This window comes from Dipodomys spectabilis, unplaced genomic scaffold, assembly GCF_019054845.1.
Source record: "Dipodomys spectabilis isolate Male_0828 unplaced genomic scaffold, ASM1905484v1 ptg000048l, whole genome shotgun sequence".
Lineage (NCBI taxonomy): Eukaryota > Metazoa > Chordata > Mammalia > Rodentia > Heteromyidae > Dipodomys > Dipodomys spectabilis.
In genome coordinates this window covers 1,957,525-1,963,559 of record NW_024870725.1, presented here as the reverse complement: position 1 = coordinate 1,963,559, position 6,035 = coordinate 1,957,525, and positions in this window count along the sequence as shown.

The following is a 6,035-nucleotide window of genomic DNA, read 5'->3' as shown; positions in this document are numbered from 1 at the left end:
CAGTAGATGAATGTATCAAGAAAATGTCATATATATATATATATATATATATATATATATATATATATATATATTATACACACACACACACACACACACACACACACACACAATGGAATTCTACGCCTCCATCAGAAAGAATGTCATCACCCCATTTTTGAGGAAATGGAAAGATTTGGAAAAAAATTATATTAAGTGAAGTAAGCCAGACTCAAAGAAACATAGGCCCCATGGTTTCCCATATTTGCAATAACTAGTATATTTCTAGGACAATCAGAAGAGGTCAAAAGCTATGCAAATATGATCATATAACCTGATGCTAAGCAAAACGAACCTGAAGATAGGGACACAGGGGGTTTTATCTTTGTTGCTGTTCTTAATGTATTTATAATCTACTATGTGATTTTTTTGTTTCTTTTGTATTTCATTCCCCCATGGTATAACCTGTATTATCTCTGTATTTGATTCTGGTGCCCTGCATCTTGTATATACATTTTTCTTATTTGGTGAGGGGAAGGAAAATAACAAATTGCTGAAATAAGCATACTGGATGACCCATTGTAACAATGAGATGTACAAGGCAGTATCTTGAAAATGAACTTTACAACTTTGCGGGGCAGGGGACAGGCGGAGTGGGAGAAGGAAGGAAGGAGTTGGGGAGGTGGGAAGGAAAGGGATAGTAGGGGAAATATAAAGGAGGGTGTAACAATGCTCAATAGGAAATGGACTCTTTACCTTTCTCATGTAACTGTAACCCCTCTGTAGAGTATCTTCACAAAAAAAATGTTAAAGAAAGTGAACTTCACAACTTTGGCAGGTTGTTGGGGAAGGGAGGAGTTGGGGAGGTGAGGACAGAAGGGATGGTAGAGGAAAAAAAGGAGGTGGTAACAATATTCAAGAGGAAACATACTCATTACCTTACTCATGTAACTATAACCTCTCTGTACAGTATCTTTACAATAAAATTATATATATATTAAAAAAGAAATGGGATGCATAACAATATTGAAAATAACATATTTGTATCATTTAACAACCAAACTCTAAAATGTGATTCTGGATTATGTTCAGTTTGGCATATAAACAATCATGATTAGTATGTGGTGACAAATTGATAATAATTCATCTTTGACCCTATGAACAGAATATGAAAAAATTAAGTCATGTTCTTTCACATTTACATATACCACTATTTAGCTTTTCTCCATTCACTGTATTAATATAGAGAGAAAAACCTATCATGTCATCAGTCAGTAATAAATCCCTCCTAATTAGTGTTAAGATTGATCTTAAAAACTGGAAAATGGACAAACAAGAAGATAGAGGACAATTTGCTAAGTCTCAGGATGAAAAAATATATATCTATAAAGGTTTAAAATTAGGGAAGGAAATTATTTTCAGGGTCAATGGATATGGATGAGTATTTCGTAACCTTAGCACAGTTATGCTGGAGTGAGTAATTCTTGCTAGAAGGACTCTCCTTAGCAGTATAGAATATTTAACAGAATCTCTGGTCTTTACAGTGCCTGCAGTGTTCGCCTCACAACAGTGTGACACTACAAAATATTTCTAGTCATTACAAAATGTCCCTTAGGGAGCAAAATAGTGCTAAGTCGGTGACAAACATTTGTTTAGAGTATAGGAAGTGCTCTTTCAGTATCCACTGTTACTATAATACTGTAGAGCCTTTTCTTCTCATTGTTGAATAGCTACAAAAATAGTATAGTATAAAGTGTAGTATAAAGACAAATTTGACCACAGGTCTAGCTAAGGCATTTGTAGTGAAAAGAAAGAGCTGCTCTGATCACTACTCCATTAAAATGGGCTTTAAAATGAGTCCACTAAAATGAGCTTTAAAGTATTTGTCCTTGAATAAATCTGAAGACATTAGTTGACCTAATCTTTATTTTACCCTCAAATTTATTTTCTGTATAAGATATTGTTTATAAAGCCCAAAGACGTGGGGGAGCGGGGGGAGGGTGGGAAGGGATTGGAAGGGGAAACAAAGGAGGAGGCTACAATGCTTGATAAGAAGTGTACTCATTATCTTGCCCATTTAATTGTAACCCCTCTATACAGTATTTTCACAATAAAAAATAAGAAAAAAAGAAAGAAAAAAAGAATATCAAGACACAAATGGAAGCATATCTGCACTCAACTTAGAATGTAAGATTTTATAATCTGCTAAATCTACAAGCCACCTTTATCTGATTTAGAAACATGTTCCTAAAGCTGGAATTGTTTTTCTGCTTTTCAATCCGGGACACCCTTAGGGACATAAATTGCAATGTAAAACGTGAGAAATAAAAAGCAACTTACCAGAAAATAATAAATAAATAAAGCCCAAAGACAATTATCAACTATTCTATCAAAACATAGCAGCAATATAAAATCAAGTAGGCTTATATTCACTTTCATTATGTTATATAAATTACTCTATTGTATAATTATCCACAAAAATTCAAAATTTTATATGGGCAGCTGAGGTATGATCAAATGAGTTTGAAATAATGACATTAAATTCACAATGTAAATATAAAGTATTACTTATCAAGATGGTAATTCGTAGGCTAAATTTGAAATTAGAACAGGAGAAAGAGGACATATTTTTGAAAAATCTTGTATTTATTGAACAATGTGATTATAAGAATGATTTGATGAAAGTTCTTTTTAGTAGATTAATTTAGTAGTGATTAGCATCATATATTCAGAGCAGAGTGGGAGCAACTGAAAAAGAATGCCTTGAAGATTTTTGTAGCTTTTCAACATTGAGAAGAAAAAGTTCTACACTAGTATTGTAACAGTGGATACTGAAAGAGTTAATTAGGAAGAAGTGATCAAATATAGGAGGGTATAAATAATTGAAGTTGAATAAAAATTAGTTGGAGGATGTAGTTAGTGATTTTAAAATTAACAGGAGTGAAAAAGTTGGGGAATGATGGTAGGATTGAAAGGAAAGATTGTTCTGTTAATGTAGGGAAATATAATACCCTCATCAGATTTTATTTGGAATAGGCACCATTTTAAAGAGACAGATTAATAAGAGAAAAAAATATGAGGTTTATAAACATGAATACTTCATACATTTGCACAACACACCCAAGGAAATAGCTGTTTTTAAAGAGATAACTTTCAGTTCTACCTTATATGTAATCTTCCACAAGAACAGGAAAAATTTTGAGAAGTAACAACACAAAGGTACTTTTCTTTGTTAGTTTTAATTGTCTAACACTTTTCCATGAGAGCAGTCTAAGAGCTGGATTACTTTGAACTTCCTAACTCTATATCCTGCTTTTAGACAAACAGAAGAGAAAGCTTTTTTGAATCTATTTCTCTTTGATTTCAACTCAACAATTCTTTGATTTTTGAGAGTTAAATACTGATTTCTCTCAATGGAGTATAACAAGAAAGCAGGAAAATTTATGGGGTTGTGTTCAGTTAACAATAAAGAAAGATACAAGGGTTTGTGCTTTGGAAGAATCCTAAGAAAACCTGGAACTCGGCATAGGAGGCTCACACCTGTAATTCTAGCTACTCAGGAGGCTGAGACTGAGGATCACAGTTTGAAGCCAGGCCAGGCAGGAAAGTCCATGGACTCTTTTCACCAATTAATGACTAGAAAACCAGAAGTGGCATTGTGGCTCAAGTGGAAGAGCTCAGGAACATCACCTCTGCCCAGAGTTCAAGTCCCAGGAAGAACAACAACAACAACAAAAATCATGGAAGATTTGGAAAATATTCATATAATTTCCATGTGCCTGGCATGCATAGTAACTACTTTAGCTTTTTAATAACTGTAGGAAATAAACATTTTTATCTATTCTGCATATGAAGAAGGTAAGGCAAAGTGGTGTTAAGTAATTTGTCCAAGATTTCATCTTCTTGTGAAGATGAGCTCTATGAAAGCAATTATAAAAATAAGAAGGACAGAAGAACTGTTTAGTATGGAAATAAAATCTGTAAATGTTTATGGAAGAAGGTGAGGTTGAAGAACAGTCAAGGAAGACCCGGTCAAAATGGCAGGAAATTAAGATGTTGCAGCTTCTCAGAATTTGTGAGTATACAAGGACAAGAAGAAAAAGTCATTTTTCTTCATTTAGGGGCTGGGAAGGTGGTTCAGTGGTAGAGTGCCTGCCTTGCATACATGAGGCCTTCAGTTTGATTCCTCAGCATCACATAAGCAGAAAAAGCCGGAAGTGTGGCTGAGGTTCAAGTGATAGAGCGCTAGTCTACAGCTGAATAGCTGAGAGACAGTGCCCAGGCCCATAGTTCAGGCCTCATGACCGACAAAAAAAAAGAAAAGAAAATGTCATCTGAAATACTTTGATAATGCCAGGAAGTGTTTGTTTACCAAAAGTTTATTGGCTAATAGACAAAGGAAAACCTTTAATATTGTTCCTACTTTAAACATTTTACTGGCTAATATTTGATAATTATTTAGTTTGAATTAATGAGGTATTAATAGTAACAATAAAATTGATGTACTAATAGTAACAATAAGGAGCCAATATTAATGATTGAGTCAATATTTTTTATAAAACAGGATAAATGAGTAACCAACAATAAAACATAAGCCATAGTTGCAAATATGAAGTCTAAATTTTCTAGTCAGTATGTGGAAAAGTTGATGCCATTTTAACTGACATACAATTAATAAGAACAAAAATAGCAATGAGTTAGATTATTTTTAATGCTCTAATATCTAAAGATGCCAAACAGCATTTTTTAATTGTTACTATTTTTTAATTGTTACTATTAAGTAGTTGTAGAAACAGGTTGCATCCCCATAAGTCAGCTTATAAGTAGAAAGCTTCTTTTTTTTGGGGGGGGGTCCAGCGGTGGGGCCTGAACTCTGCGCCTGGGCACTGTCCCTCAGCTATTCAACTCAAGGCTAGCGCTCTACCACTTGAGCCACAGCGCCACTTCCAGCCTTTTTCTTTTTGCTTATGTGGTGCTGAGGAATCGAACCCAGGGCCTCATGCATGCAAGGCAAGCGCTCTACCACTGAGCCACCTTCCCAGCCCCAGTACAAAGCTTCTTGAACAATGTCACTCCTTACTTCATTCTCCTCCATTTTCCCCCTCTTATCCCTACACAGTTATATAGTTCATTTTACATAGTATACATTGAATTCAATGATTGTGTTTGGTCACCCTTCCTTCCTCAACTCTTGTGTCCTCCCCGTTTGTCCCTCCCTCAAAACATGTTTCCACGTTCTAATATTCATTTTGATAAACTATATTAGTTATTCAGAGGAAATAACTATATTAGTTATTCCAAGGAGGTATACCTTTGGATTTATTCCCTAACTACACTCTCATTTAGTCTTATTTTTAATGTTTACCTTATGTTTTAGTTGTGCAAAGGAGTTGTCATTAAACAAAGAAGTTTATGACTACAATTTGACTTGATTAATGTCATCCATTTCAACATTCTCATCAGCCCCTCCCAACTCACCCCTTCCTTTACTTTTATTATTTATTTAGGATATATTTTGAATTTTTTGCCATTTACCAAAAGTTTAGGTACACAATTCATGTTGATCTGTTTAATCTCTTCAACATTTTCACCCTCCTTCTTTTATCTACTATTTCCTTTACTTTTCTTAATTTTGTGGTAAAAACAACAGATTCTTGACAGATTCTCCTCCTTTTCTTCCCTTAATTTTTCTACCCCTCTCCCATTAGTCCCAACCCCTCCCCTTTAGTTTTCTTTTTCATTTCATTTCATTTTATTTTATTTTTGTGAACATACTGTATAGAGGGGTTACAATTACATGGGCAGGATAATGCGTACATTTCTTATCAAGCATTGCAGCCTCCTCCTTTGTTTACCCTTCACATCCCTTCCCAGCCTCCCCTCCCCTCCGCCATCTTCCCCCCTCCCCCCCCCCAACAACGTTGTAAAGCTCATTTCCACATGACAACTTGTACTTCTCATTGTTGCAACAGGTCCACCTGTATCCTTAAACAACTGGTTTTTCCCCATCTCCTCCACAAGTTATACCGACATCAAATATAGTGAAAACAGGGGCT